Raw genomic sequence first — 16,048 nt, 5'->3', positions numbered from 1 at the left:
CATAGTTTTGAATTTGTCGATAGAAACTTGTGCATTTTGCATACTTTTTTGTTGTATTTCAATTCTTTCCAAAAGTTCGTTCTGGTTTTAATTCGTATTCACTAATGAATAAATTTTTCACGTTATTCAAAATATCGTTCACTTTTAATTACACCCTTCCCCCCAATATCTGATATATAATGAGATTAAAGCTATTTTAATTGGATCGTAAACATTTTTCGATTTCTCATAACAAAGAAGATACAACTATACAAGACGGAAAATTCAAAGTTCTCTTTATAAAATTTCAATATATTTTAAATCTAAACATACAATTCTAAATATAGGAAGAAATAAGAATTAATATTTTTTATATGCATTTTTTAAGAACTTAGTATTAAAGTCTTGAGGAATCCAATATAGCATCCTCATCCTAAAACCAATCTTGTTGGAAAACTATGGCCCTAAAATAATTAACCAATGATTTTTTTTTTTTTTTTTTACAAAGAGAGAGATAAATGCGTTGAGCACAACACACATTTAAATTAAAGGTCTTAGTTCCTCAGGAATACTGTTTTCTGTTCATAATTTAAAGTTTGTAACATGAGTAGCCGAACACCCTGTATATATATTATGTGGATATCCTAAAATGCTAGCCTCTCGTTTGTACTTGAGGGTCAAAAAAGTTAAAAAAAAAAAAAAAAGCCGTTGAGACCAAACGAAAACTGAAAAGGTTCGGAAACGACCAAACTGCATAATCTTATTGCGAAAAACCTTTCAATAAAGTACGCACGTAACATGAGACGTGCATAAGATTGTTGTTTATACACCGCATTGTCTTTCGATTTTTTTTCGGGGTTTGAATTACAATTTACATATTAAATTGATATTTTGGTGTTAGAAGCTGTGTAACGTGCTTGTGAAAATAATCCTATTCGTAGAAGTGTTGGAGCATCCTACTCGGAAATGATAATGGGTCGTCGCTTCTCGGAACCTGAGGACTGAGTTCGGTCTCTTTCTTTTATTCCACTCGCCCTCTCTGGTATGAGACAAGTAAGCAAATTAAATTATTGCGGGCGGAGTGCCATCTCATTATTTATTCACTGTTGAAAATTCACTTGTTATCGGATCCGAGATTTTAATTCTCCACGTTTCACTCAACGAACAATCCACAACGAAGAAAGAACGAAAAGGACACTTTTGACTCAATTAACAGCATCCCCGATGTTATCGTTTAACCTATTAAGAAATTCCTAATACGCTGATAGTCCAAAAATTCCACTCAATTGATTTTTTTTCTCATTTTCTCGATAAAAAACAATTGATTTGTCTCATTGTTTTTACCAATAAATAGTAGCTTATGCTAAATTGGGAATATCAATTAGAGGTAAACACTTAATACTAAAACAAAGATAAAGGATTTTTCAATGTTTAAATTTTACGGAATTTAAAATGTTTATTCAGTCTCATTTGAATTCTGAGGCAATAAACTGTTTAGTTTTCATCTTTATTTTCTTAATTTCAATTTTTAAACTTAAAAATGCAACTTAGTGCTGAGGATGTTGCGCGTGCAGTGGCACTTATTGATGATGGACGTTCCATCAGGTATGCGGCTATTGCCATCGGAGTTCCCTACGAAACACAGCGAGACGCCGTTACACGTTTTAAAGAAACAGGGTCCTACCATAGAAGGACAAGGTTTTGGACGCCCTAGGGCAGTGGTCAGCAAACCGCGGCTCTTTGACTTCTTGGCTGCGGCTCTTTCTCTAAATGTTTAGTGCAGAAACGAAGCGAAAAGTATGACAGGTGCAAAAAATGGAATTATCGCTATTTTTAAAGAAAAAATTAATCACGAGATACTTACCATTGTATTATTCATCATTATGTGCCTGCCATTACCTGAAGAAATTTGCTCAGCAGGTTCAAAGACTTTAGAAACAACAAAGCGACGCTAGCCTTGGTTAAAAAAACCTCTCAATGCCACGGTAACAGAAATTAATTTTTTGCCCTTTAATATCGATATAGGCAGCTTTGAAATGCAGTTGCTGGATCTAAAAAATAACCTTATTGGAGGTCAAAATTCGAGCGTCTTTAAACCGATTTACAGCTATTGGAAAAAAGATAGCAACGAAGCAAACGGTTACGACAGAAAATGTCACAAAAGGGTGCCCTCAAGGATCAGTCCTAGGCCCACTTTTCTGGAACGTTGTCTTCAACGGCTTCCTGGAAAAGCTGGAGGAAATGGGAGCTCAGTTCGTCGCTTTCGTGGATGACCTTGTCACCATCATAGAGGCCGATACGAAGAAAGACCTATAAGGAAAATCAAAAGCAATGGTGACGGCGATCAAAACATGGTGTGAAGAGGCCAAATTAAAAATTGCTCCTGACAAATGCCAATAGCTAATGCTAAAAGGCAAATTAAGTACAAGCCCCGTGATTAAGATCGAAGGGAAAAAGAATCAAACTGTGCGAAAAGGTATAGTACCTAGGCATAGTTTTGGGAGAAAGGCTAAGTCCTACAAACCATGCCATCAAGATCAGAGAAATGACGAGATGCGTCTTCTCGAAACTAAGCTCGATCGCGAAATCAAAATGGGAGCTGAGTCCAAGGGCGCTCTCCATCACTTACAAAAGCGTATACCTGCCCATTGCCACGTACGGAGGAGCAGCTTGGGGAACAAAATTGCAAAGCAGGAGTAGAAGCATCCTCGAGCAGAGTCAAAGAATAGCGCTCCTGAGAACGACTAAAGCTTATAGGACAGCCCCTACTCACGCCCTCCAAGTCCTTGCTTCCGCTGCACCAATAGACATTGTCCTCCACAGTAGAATTGCAATCCGGCAGCTAAGAGATGTAAAGGAGCCAACAATGGTAAATTTGGATGCGTCAGATAGGGAAAGGCTACGAACTGCGCCTAGAAAGCAGATCCGGGAGATCCTTACAGTTTGGATAGGCAACTTGTGGCAGGACAGATGGGACAGAATCACCAAGGGAAGGTTAACCCACGAGTTTCTACCCAGTATTGAGGGCCGAGCAAGAGCAACGTGGTTTCAACCAGATTTCTGGATCACACAAATAATGACAGGTCACGGAAATTTCAATGCTTACTTGCACCGATTCCGTAGAGCTAACAGTCCACTGTGTCCCGACTGCGGAGTTGATGACAGTGTCCAACACAGACTATTCAACTGCCCCCTCCTTGAGAGTGTGAGGGAACCTCTAAAGCTCCTCTTCCGCCACACTTGGCCACCGACCCTCAACGAACTGGTTAAAGAAAAGAGGACGTTTGAGGTCCTCAAGCCTGTTAGCCGAGCTATAGAGGATAAAGTACCTGATTAGTTTTTGTTTCTTTCTTTTTTCTTCTTATGATAAGTTACTTGTTAGATCTTAGCGTTTCCCGGGCTGGTTACTCCTTGTACCCATAATTGTTATTTATTAATTAAAATATTGTATTTATTAGAAAGTGTATTCAAAAGGATTGACCAGCAAGGAGGAGACCTATTAGATTAGATAAATTAATAATAAGAAAAAAATTTCCCTTCTTCCTTGGGGTCTTCCCTTTCAGGGCAAGGTCGAAGGAAGACGTTAAGCACAATAAGATCCCCTAAACTTGCATCCCATTTGAATTAGTTTAGTGGCCGTGGTCCGCCGGTATGGGGTCTCCCTTAGGTACGGCGGGGAGGTGGATGGGGAAAAAAAAGCTATTGGAAAAAAATAAATGTGAATTAAGTTTATAGCACAAATGGTCTGCTTTGAAAGATCTGGCGAGGGATGATATGTTGATTTTTAACACCTGGATGATGATGATGATCAACTGAAGAAACTAGCGTTTGCTGTTCTTTCTTTATTTAGGTTTACTTATTTATGCGAACAATCATTTTCAAGCATGAACCTTATCAAGAGTAGATTAAGAAACCGGCTTATCGATGAGAACTTCGAATCGTGCCTTAAATTAAAAACAACATACAAAGCTGACTTACCCCTACTTTCAAGGGAAATACATGGCCATTGTTCACATTAGTGGAGTATTTGTAGTTTTTTTAAGGATACCTTTTATATTATTTAACTTGTTAAATTTGTAAATAAATATTATCTTTATATAAGAATGATACCAAGTTTTATTTAATGTACGTTTTATTTAATGTATGTTAAACTAAGACATATTCAGCAAAGGCAAGCTCGAGAATGTACTTTTAATTCTAATTATTTCCATAAAAAGTCTACTAAAGCAAAGCTTAAGTTTAAAAAATGGATTTTTGAATAACTTCAATTTTGTATTTTTGATTATATTTGGCTCTTTTGGATGATGAGTTTGCCGACCACTGCCCTAGGGTAACAAAACCACAGGATGAACGTTTTTTTCCTTTGGGAATTTTGCGAAACCGGCACCTTAGCGCTTCATCAGCTCCAGGAAGTTCGAGGTGTCCAATTTCTGAACGCTGAAGATTCTGAAGATTAAACGGCTTTTTAAAAAGCTTTTCGCCCCGTAAGAGGACAGAATTGACCAGAACACACGAGTTGCACTGCTCTCATTTGCTGGAGAACACAGCCATTGGTCTTTGGACGATTGGTCTTTTTTCAGATGAGTGTAGATTTGCTCTACGATCTCCAGATGGGCGTGAAAGAGTGTGGAGAAAGCGAAATGAAAAGTACGAAGCTTGTAATTGTTCCCAGAGCCAACCTTTTCAACATTGCTCAGTGATGGCGTGGCATTTCAATGGAGAGTCGCACAGAGTTGGTTGTTGTTTCTGAAGGGTCTTTAACGGCCATTCACTGTGTGGACGAAATTTTGGAACATCATGCGTTGCCTATCCTCCATGAAATCATCGACAATCCTATTCTAATGCACGATATTGCCAGTCTACATGTCGCTCGCATAGTACCTTCAACAGCACAACATCAGGGTCTTAACCTGGCCAGCCCGTTCTCCAGACTTGAACCCCATCGAAAATTTATGGGATAACCTCAAAAAACGAATAAGAGCACTTCCATCACTTCCTGATAGACTCCACGATCTTGAAAGGACTCTTCGTGAAGAATGGGCTAACCTCCAGCGAAGAGACATTTCCATACTGGTAGAAAATATGCAGAGGCGCCTCCGAGATGTAATTAGGGCAAGAGGAGTAAATACGTGATAGTGAAAACAAATTTCATCTGTCCGTCTTTTTTTTTCATTTTTATTAACAATTTAGATTTTTTTGTACTTTTTTAGAAAAGACTCAATTATTGAACGTTAAAAACGTGAAACTTCGATTAATATATAAAAATGTATTTATAAATCAGTAATATTACAACTGGGTGAAAATTTTTGCCAGTCAGTGTAGTTACTGAGTTACAAAGGATTCTATAAAATATTCTTTAATAAAAACATGTCTCCACCATAATTTCGAGTTGTTTTCCATAACATAAAGGCATTTTACTCTTGAAACAAAGAGCATTTAGGAAGGGTGCATTTCGTTTCGACTGACAGCGAAAGTTGTAGGAGAACTCGTTACTCCCTGTGTCACACACCTCGTTTAGACCCATCGCATGTCAAACAGAAGTAAATTATATAAACGCTTGAAATATCATGAATCTGGTTGTCTCGATGGTGCAGTGCTTTCAGCTGCTATTCGCCAGTTTCCGTGCGATGGCCTTCGTAAACATAACGTCCGTATTACGTGTATCTTTGTGATCAGTAATAGATCTTGTAATCGGAGTAGATACTTCAACAAACTGGGAAAGTGTTGTATTACCGTGAATAACTACAAATTGAATGAGAGTTATAAAGTAAATTTGTGAAATGGCTTGTGCTTCAAGTCTGCCCACAAATTACAATTTAAAGGTGGCTCCAGGCATGCGGCATTCGCCGAATTCGCCAAATAGCGTGCAATGGTTACATAAAACGCCGCATGTGTATATACATAGACACATGCGGCGTTTTTATAACCTCACAGTTGTTGCGAAACAGTGAATATGGGAGTACCGTGGGAGTTCTCGACTTACTACCAATCGCGATGGACAACAGTGAAACTGTTATTGCAGGAGCTTCGGTTACTGTTTTGTACATCGGGTCATTTAAAAAGTACACCCTGTATAGATAGTGGCTTAGCCATCACAAATTTGGACAATGCATCAGTACAAACCAATAAATGTTGGGCATGACACTCTTTACTGCACGGACATGTGTCAGCTAGATCGATATACAATTTATGGATGGGAAAATTGGCTTCAGATTGAGATTCTAGAATAGAATGTTTATTACCCTCTGTGTATTTTTGTTGGGGCACAAATTATGTGTGTCCGATGCCATTTTAGTTTAGGTAAAATATTCTCTTATTTTCCCTAATGTTTTTTAATAGTCTAAATGACCACCGATTACTGAAGAATGAAAGTATTCAAATATAATTCTATAAAGGATTTTAGGTAATACTATCTTAGCTGTAGTCATTTTGTGATTTTCTAAATGTAAAATTTTATTTTTTATTTATTTTTTTAAGTAACACGGGACTTCAATTTTTTCAATAAGTTTCTTATAAATTGGATTCAGATATTTATCTTTCCTTTTGATATTTTTCAATAGACAAAATAATTCCGGGATTTAACCATTATCAAACCTGGCCAATTGTTTGTATGTCTTTGTTCGAATTGCTCTTATGAAACTGTCTCTAATGAAGTATCGTTTACAGAAACTTGCCCAGGCAACAAATCGGCTGTTTTTTTTTCCCGCTATATGCTCTACTGAAAATTCATCAATCTGGAGAAGAGATAACCATCGAGCTAGTTTACCCGTTAAATTATACATCATATGTTAAAATTATGCATGTTTAGATACGGAGAAGAATGATAAATTAAAGCAAGTATGGCAAATAATTCCTTCTCACAAGTATTATAATTTAATTTGGCATTATAAAATTGTGTAGAAAAGTACGCGATTGGTAATAAAATGTTATCAACAATTTTTAGACAACACCGAGCCTATTGCAGAATGACTAGCGTACAACAAAGTATTTTGCCTTCCGGAATGCATTGTCATGTGTTGGTACCTACTCTGATTTAGAAGTTTTCTTTTTTAAATCAAACAATCGAGCTAGGACTTGAGATAAATTGGGTAAGTATTTGGCATAGTAGTTAATAGATCTCACAAAACTTGAAATTTCTTTTAGGTTTTTCTGAACAGGGATGTTTACAATGGCTCTCTATCAGGATCTATTGGTGCAGCATTGATAGTATGTCATAAAAATTTAATTGAAGTTTTCTCTAATTGTAATTTATTTGGATTTATAATAATATTAACCTCTTTTAAACGATTAAAAACTGTATACAAGTGTTGAATGTGATCATTTGTTCTTCCTTTTGAATAAACAAGAATATCATTTCACAAAATTTATTAACCTCGACAGATATCTCGATCCAGCTCGGATACCAAAAGGTACGCCTTTGTATTTATATTTCCCGAACGGTACAATGTAGAAAGTTAAATCAGAGCTTTCTTCACTTAACTCAATTTCGTGAAAGGATTGATTTAAAAATACTACAGTGAAGTTTCCACTCTCGTAATTAGGTCATAATTATGGATAAGGATAACAAAATGGATCAAACCCAGCAAGTCATATTCATTTTACTAGATTTTCGATCTGTATACATGTAAATATTTAGTCAAATATACTAGTTTTTCTTCTAATACTGGATTTTCGAGCGAATAATCTTATTTTATTGTGACGATCTTGTGATTTCTTTCTCTCACCCCATCTCAACATTTAGGGCTTCAACAGGCATTGCTATTGGTTTATTATTTTCGGAATCAATTTTAATAAAATTATATCGTGTTTGAGTTACACTTGAATTTTAACTGTTGGGATTTCCAGAATTTCATTAAAATTTTGTTTCACGATCATGATTTCAGATTTCATGATTTTCGATGAGACTGTGATTTCTTTCTCCCATCCCATCTGAATCTTACCATTTAGGCTTCAACGGACATTGCTGTTAGTTTATTATTTTCTGAATCATTTTTAATAAAATTATATCATGTTTGGGTTATACTTGAATTTTAACTGTTGGGATTTGCGGAATTTCATTAAAATTTGGTTTCACGATCATGATTTTAGATTTCATGATTTTCAATGAGCCTGTGATTTCTTTCTCCCACCCCATCTGAATCTTACCATTTAGGCTTCAACGGACATCGCCGTTAGTTTATTATTTTCGGAATCATTTTTAATAAAATTATATCATGTTTGAGTTACACTTGAATTTTAACTGTTGGGATTTACAGAATTTCATTAAAATTTTGTTTCATGATAGCTAGTCGGGAGTTATACGATTTTGTATTAAAATCTCCCGACTGCAAATTCAGTTTTTTGGATTTGGAGAAGAACCAGAGTTTCGACTTAGGGCGTCTCGTAGTTAGATCATAATTATGGAAATATTGATAAGGATAAAAAATGGATTAAGCAAGCCATATTCATTTTACTAGATTTTCGTGTGAATATCTTATTTTTATTTTTATTGTAACGATCTCGTCTATCTTTCTCCCACCCCTATCTGGATTATCTTCGGTTCTTTTTTAATTTATATCCTGATGAGTGTTTGATTTTGGAAAGGCAACACCCGAGTCTTGATAGTGCATAGGCCGAAAAAATTGAACAGGTGGTGGTACCCCATGTAAAGTCGTAGGGATGAATCCCTTGTGTAAAAAAATTTGGAAAATAACCTGGCTGCGTTTGAACGTTAGGACGCCCCATCAAAATTCCTAATTTAAAAAATGGCGTCGCACGTCGAAACCCCTAGTAAACATATTAAAAATAGTTGCACCTGGTAACAGTGGAAGTATAAATGCTTTTAGCTGCGCAATAAGTAACAGACCAGTTAATTTTCACTTTGCAATGTTATTTACTAAAAACTGGGTGCAATGTCGTTCCGCGTCCCATGCCGAAGAAACGGTGGTGTAATTTGGGACAAGGTTCAGTTTATTCAAGCGAACAGTTAAATATTTCTATTTCATCTTATGACCCGTTCAAAATAAAAAAGGGTTACGGCTTACTGAAGAAAAAAAGCACTATCGTATCTGACTATTTAGGAATAACGGATTTTGTCCGATTATTTCTTTCCAGTTCTTCGATATCAGGATCATCATTATTGCCTCATCCTCCAATGATGGAGTTAGCTCCAAACAGGCGGGGAAGAACTACATACAATACTTAGGGCCTGTAAACATAAAATCAACAGTTTAAAGTTTTTCCACGTCATCATGGTCGGTGTTTCAATATTTCGTTATTTTTATCCATTAACCAGGCCAGTCAGAAGCAGATAAACTTCAACAACTCGCATAGCATGATGATATTATAGCGATGATGTCTTATGATTATGTTTAATTTTCTGATATTTGATCTAACCCCTCAAGAATTGGCCTTGGTATTTTTTTTTTAATCCATAACAGTATGACAAATTTATATTTTGATTGTTTGGTGATCCACTTGTTAACTTCTCGAACCAAAAACTATTTTAATGTGGCTCTTTTTGAATTTAAGCATATTCTTTCAAACAGTTTAGAGGTCGAAGGTTTGCGGTTTCAACCAAAACATTTTATGCAACGATGAAACCACCATTAATTGTATGTGTATTTTTAAAAAATCTTCTTATATTTAAATCACGTCAAGAACGTTATTTTTATGGACTGTATGTATATAATTTCAGCTGGATTATACAATTTTTATTATAATACGGTTTTATAGATTATGTATTTGTGTAATAGTTTTATATTCTGCTGTATGATTACATCAAGAGTCGTTTAACCACTCTCTCACTGAGTCTATTTCTCTTACACTCATTCACTCTCTTCTCTCTCTCTCTCTCTCTCTCTCTCTCTCTCTCTCTCTCTCTAACTCTAACTCACTCACTCATTTTCTTTCTCTCTCTCATTAGATCCTCATTTAATTTTGAATGTCTTTTGTTTATTTTACTATTATTATTTATATTATATTTATGTTACAATTAATTAAGGTTTTCAGTTGAGATAAAAAAGTTAGTGTCATGAGCGGGATTCGAACCCACGATCTTAGGCTTGATACGCCGCTGCTCTACCACTTGAGCTATCGTGACCTCGATCCACTCGGAAATTTTTCATTTCAACCAAAACCTTACATAAAAAGATTAATTTATAATTGTTTTTATTTTCAAGTCAAATCCCATATATTATTTTTGTATTCGAATGTTTGTATCTAAATTTTACTTTTTGTTATTATTTTATTATCGTCAATGTTAATATCTCAATGTTTTTTTAATCTTTTTTTGTAATTATTGTTATAAAATGGGCAACCGCCCGTATATAAATAAATAAATAATCCTTGAACAATTACCAAGGACACTTCTAGGTGGGCAAAAAGCTGTTCACGTTACTGTATGCATTACATAAAAAGATTAATTGATTAAAAGAACTAATTTGGTCAATAGACTACTAAATATAATGGATGTTAACAATTATAAATGGGAGCGTCGGTGGCCGCAACGGTTTAGGCGTTGACACGGCGCTCATCACTGTAAGGTGAAGGTCTTGGGTTCGAATCCAGCGGCCCTGCAATCGAACCCGACATACTTACAAATGGGCTTTTTTTCAAAAACACCGGCACCCTGAGGGTTGATATAACCTCTGCTGTTGCGAACCCTCGTAAAAAAATATAAATATAATTAATTAATTATACATATATACATATACGTACATACTTATACACCGCCCGGAGGGATAGCGAGTACTCTGGGAACGAATGTGACCAGACTTCTTTGTATCGGGTGTTGTGTATATGTTAATTTATTGAAATGAATGTAATTTATTAGCGTGAAAGGAAGGAGTTTGTTAACCCCGCTCCGAGGAATACCGAGTACTCCGGGGGAGTGGATGGGCCGGCGATGACCTCATCTGTTTTTCGGCCCCTAAACATACAATATTATTATTATTATTATCATACATACATACATAGATATATAATCACATTATACATACATATGTATACCAGATGTCCCTAATCGATTCTTGTACAAATTCCACTCGAATTCAAACTGGCTTCAGATATATAATTAATACCTACACTGTTGGGTAGTATATTGACCAGATCCATCATTACGTAGATGGGAGAACGGGAAGTGTAGTTGGTGTGGGATAGTGAAAATTGATAGTAGAATTCTGTTTTACTGCGGGTGTGGAGAGATGGGACAAGAGAATTGAGATATAATAACAATTCTGTGGAACCAATATTATTATTGAGAAGGCCGTGGATAAATACATCAGCCATATTTCTTCTTGCAAGAATCGAAGTTCAAATAACTTGATTTGTCGCGGAAGGAGTCTAATTTTAGGAATTTCACTTTTAACTTTGTTAACATTTGGATGTTGGTATATAGAGACGAAACAGAAAATATTGAAAATGTTTATACTTTTACGGGAATAGGTGATAATAGAGCATTTGTCCAAGTCTAAAAACATGTTATTGTTATTTAAACTTAGCACCATTGCTATAAGTTCTAGTGAATACTGAAGAGCAAGATCTTCTTGATGAGATGGAGTGAAATAATTTTATTTTGTCTTACAGAATCTTACAGAATTGAGAATGTAAGGAAGAACTGGATCCATGTGTGAACCCAAAGGAACGACCAATCATCCAGCTCAAAACACCTCTCGAAGTGTTTTTAGAAGGGCAGATCGAACTTCAGATTTAAGCGTGGCGATCTTTTATTTATTTTTTGTAACTAAATTAAATCCGCGCTTAGATAATCCGAACCTTGTTGAAACTGGAATATAACACAATGCCCAGCAGTTGAGCGGGTTTAGCATAGTGGTAGAGATCCGCATCACCATCACGCTCATGTTGTTTCGTCTCATTTTACAAATTATAATACTGTCTGTTAACCTCAAACAATGTACGACAATTTCTTTTACATTTTCTTCTTTGATAATTCTAATCGCCAACTCGGTTTGTTGTTAAACAAGTGGTTTTAGGTGTACATCTGGGTAGATTTGTCGTGACATCTACAAGCTGTCTTTGTACTGTAACACTTATCATCTTAAATACCTGTCTTTGAAAAAAAAATTATTCGTTGATCAGAAAATACGAATACTATAACATCAGAATAATAGTAGATCCTCAAAAACATATTGTAACATTGAAACTTAAAAGCAGTTAAACCGTTTTGAAGATTTTATTGTATATACTGCATATCCAATTGTAGTTTTATTATAATATGTAAGCAAATAAAATTAATTTAAATAATAGCGTACATTAGGGGTGTCGGTGGCCGCAACGGTTTAGGCGTTGACACGGCGCTCATCACTGTAAGGTGAAGGTCCCGGGTTCGAATCCAGTTCAATCCCAAATGGGCTTTTTTCAAAAACACCGGCACCCTGAGGGTTTATATGACCTCTGCTGTTGCGAACCCTCGTAAAAAAAAGAAAGGGAAAAAACGTACAAGGAGAGATGTAAAGAGGGAGGACACTGGGGGACCGTGCACGCGAATCTTGTCGATTGAAAAAACCGAGAAGTTATACGACGAAAAAACCACTTCTATACTTATATACAACAGTATTATTATATTAGACGTTACGAGGAAAATTATTATCGCAAATAGGTTAGATTAAAGTCTCGACTCAAGGGGACAATTGAAAGCAGGAGGAATAAGGAAAAGCGCTAAGGATGTGGACGGTGAAACGTTTCTAACAAAATAGAAAAAAGAAACGGATGAGGTAATTGATGTTGAGAGATTAAATCGAAGTGATTGCTATTCCGCCGAGCATGGTGGCAATCGGTCTGGATTGAAACCTAACAACCGATAGATTTCACATAGGCATGCCATTTATCTATTGTATTTAATCGGATCAGCGTAACACTTATTAACTTATTAGCTAAATATCAATCATATCGATATAAAACTAAATCATATTCATTTAATTAATCTTTATGTAAGGTAACGGTTGAAATGAAAAAGTTAGTGTCACGAGCGGGATTAGAACCCACGTTCAATACGCCGCTGCTCTAACCACTTGAGTTATCGTGACTTGAGCCGAAGGTCGTGGGTTCGAATCCCGCTCGTGACACTAACGTTTTCATTTCAACCATTACCTTACATAAATGAAAGAGGTTATTTGGTCAATCGGACCACGAAATATCATAAAATCATAATATTTTATTAAGCCTTTGTACAATAGCAATATCTACTTATAAGTATTCAGAAATCGTGAGATGCGGTCTGGTGTGATGTAGGTTTCAGAAAAATATTTTCTTTATCGTGCCAACGTTTCGATTTTTATTGAGATCATCTTCAGGGCCTGGGATTTACAAACATTGTTTACATTTAACAAATACATGTAGGATGTGGAAAAGTGAAGAAAACTCTCAACACGACACGGAATAATGGCACAGTTACACAGAAGACAAACACTTTGAGTGAGTAGAAATACTTTGATTGAATATAACAAATATATTTTGCATTATATAAATTCACTTTTCCACATCCCAAATTTATTTGTTAAGTGTAAACAATGTTTGTAAATCCCAGGCCCTGAAGATGATCTCAATAAAGATCGAAACGTTGGCACGATAAAGAAAATGTTTTTCTGAAACCTACATCACACCAGACCGCATCTCACGATTTCTGAATAATTATCGATTAACGGTCTCTAATCACCACACATTTCTATCTATAAGTATCACCGAAGCAATAAACATAGCTGCAAATTGATCATTCTTAGTAGTATCATTAGTAAAAATTGATAGTTAATAATTCTCTATCGTTTGGAATAAAAGCTCTAACTTCGTCCTGAGCTTATCGCTTTGTAAGAACGATCTATGGCAGAATAAAAGGGAGAAATGAAGAAAAGAGTCTAGCAACAATCAGGATGATGAGGGACGATGATAACGATTACGTATATTATAATATTGTCATCAGCATCAGTGTGTTTTAAGAATGGATAATTTAACGAGATTCGACATAGAAAACATAATATTTCGTGCAAATCCTACTTCTGTGTGGTATCTAGTGTATCAGGATTTCCTTTATTTCTAAAACTAGTTAAGGTAGGATTTTTATTTATTTATATTTTGTTGTAACCCAATCCAATTATTGTAAGCCATAGTATCAGGTCGGTGCTTTATACCAGTACAAAATTACAATACTGAGGTACTTTAGAATGGGAAAAATGTATAAAGTTTGTGTCTGTACGAGCGGCGAGATGACGTTGAGCCGTTGGGGTCGGATCGGGCTGTGAGTAGATCCCGGGCTCGGAAGTGTGGATGAGTGTTCCGGTGGGGGATGCTTGATGATGGTGATGCTGTTTGATTGTGTCTGGGTTGGATACAAGACGGCGGCAACATTGTTAGGAATGCGGTAGCTTGGCAACGCCGGAGCGGTTGGTGACCTTGCAACAACCGGATGTTCTCTCTCACTCTGAGATAAACCTCTTGGATTACTCATCCGGCACCGGATGTGCCATTTTATTTAATTTGGCCCTCCTTAAATTCTCCAGAGCGACGGCTTCCCCCTCGGGGGGGGGGGGAAGCAGCCCGTGGTCGAGACGCGGGGCGGCCGGTGAAAATCAAAACCGGGCTCAAACCAAAGGCCGGATGGACACAAATGGGGAAAAAGGGGGGCAAAATATATGCTTCGGAAGTACGACGCCGCGTAATCATAATGAATAACATAATAAAAGGCGGAAACACTTTACACATTAATGTTAATATAAATACATAGATACCAATTTTTTTGGGGAAGATTATCTACTGTTTCATGAACAGAACTGAAAACGAATAGTTGGGTGGAATCCATACAAATTCGATAATTGACTGAGTGTGAATTTGAAATTACGAGTCAATAGTAGTTCTTAAAAAGAAGCTCGTTGTGTTAATCAGACACAATTTTTAGTACTTACCCAAACATCCATCTTAGAGGACATTGAGGCAGAAATAGATTTTTTTTTAATTTTTAAATTTGGACTACTAACCAAAACGGCATGCTGCAAACTCCTAATTCACTAATATTAATAAATATTATCTATCGTTTCATTAAAAATTATAATAGTAAAAATAGCTATGATTATGTAAGCTTACTTACATTAGAAGTTACATTACTTCTCACAACGTTAGTGTAGAATTTACGGCGATTTATTGCATTTTCTCACATAAAAAAGAAATGAAGAGAAACAGAGAGAGTGAGAGAGAGAGAAAGTGAGAGAGACTGCAATAGAGATAGGTGAATAAATAAAGACGTGAAGAGAGAACGAGAGCGAGAATGAATGAATGAACGATTTATTTATTTATCACGCAAGATTTGATCTCAAGGACCACTCTTTCATCGAATATGAATTAGAGACAGAAATACAGATACATGCATAAATAAAGAAATGAAAAGAGATATAGGAGAGAGAGAGAAAGAGAGCTGTGTGAGAAAGTGAGAGATTATAACAAGACAGAAAGAAATAGAGAGAGAAAGGTGAAGTGAGAAATTAAGCTAGAGAGAGAGGTGAAGAAGAAAAAAAGTGTGTGAGAGGTGAGGTTTTTTTTAATAACTATTTCTACCGCTCATCCGACTCAGGCATTAGAATTACATAAGTTCCAAATGTAAAATAATAAAGTTTTGTTGTTCATGCTTCACTTTACATATCAAAATTGGTTAATAAATAAAACGAATAACAACATACTATTAACAATGTAAATAAATAACAATTTGTGGAAATAACAAATATAGATATCTATTATACAGTTATTGTAGATTAACTATTGTTGTCAATTTAATATAAACAACAATAAATTTGTCCAAACAGACAGAATTGTTTATTTCATTATAGTTTTTCAACATTTATTGAGTTCACAAATTTTAAAAACTGCTTCTGGTATACCTAAATCAGTGAGGTGAGGAAAGTAAAAAAATTGCGAGAGAGAGAGAGAGAGAGAACGAGAGAGAGAGAGAGATTAGACAATTGAGAAATTTTGCAAGAAAGTAAGAGAGAGGTGTGAGAAAAATCGCAAGAAAATGTGAGATGATAAAAAATTGAGAGATATAGAAAGAAAAAAAAGAGTGTGTGAAACGTGAGGTGAGGAAAGNAGA

The sequence above is a fragment of the Cimex lectularius genome, unplaced genomic scaffold, assembly GCF_000648675.2.
Source record: "Cimex lectularius strain Harlan isolate CLEC.00 unplaced genomic scaffold, Clec_2.1 scaffold79, whole genome shotgun sequence".
In the NCBI taxonomy this organism is placed as follows: domain Eukaryota; kingdom Metazoa; phylum Arthropoda; class Insecta; order Hemiptera; family Cimicidae; genus Cimex; species Cimex lectularius.
The sequence above is the reverse complement of the archived record's forward strand: the minus strand, read 5'-3'. Positions refer to the sequence as shown.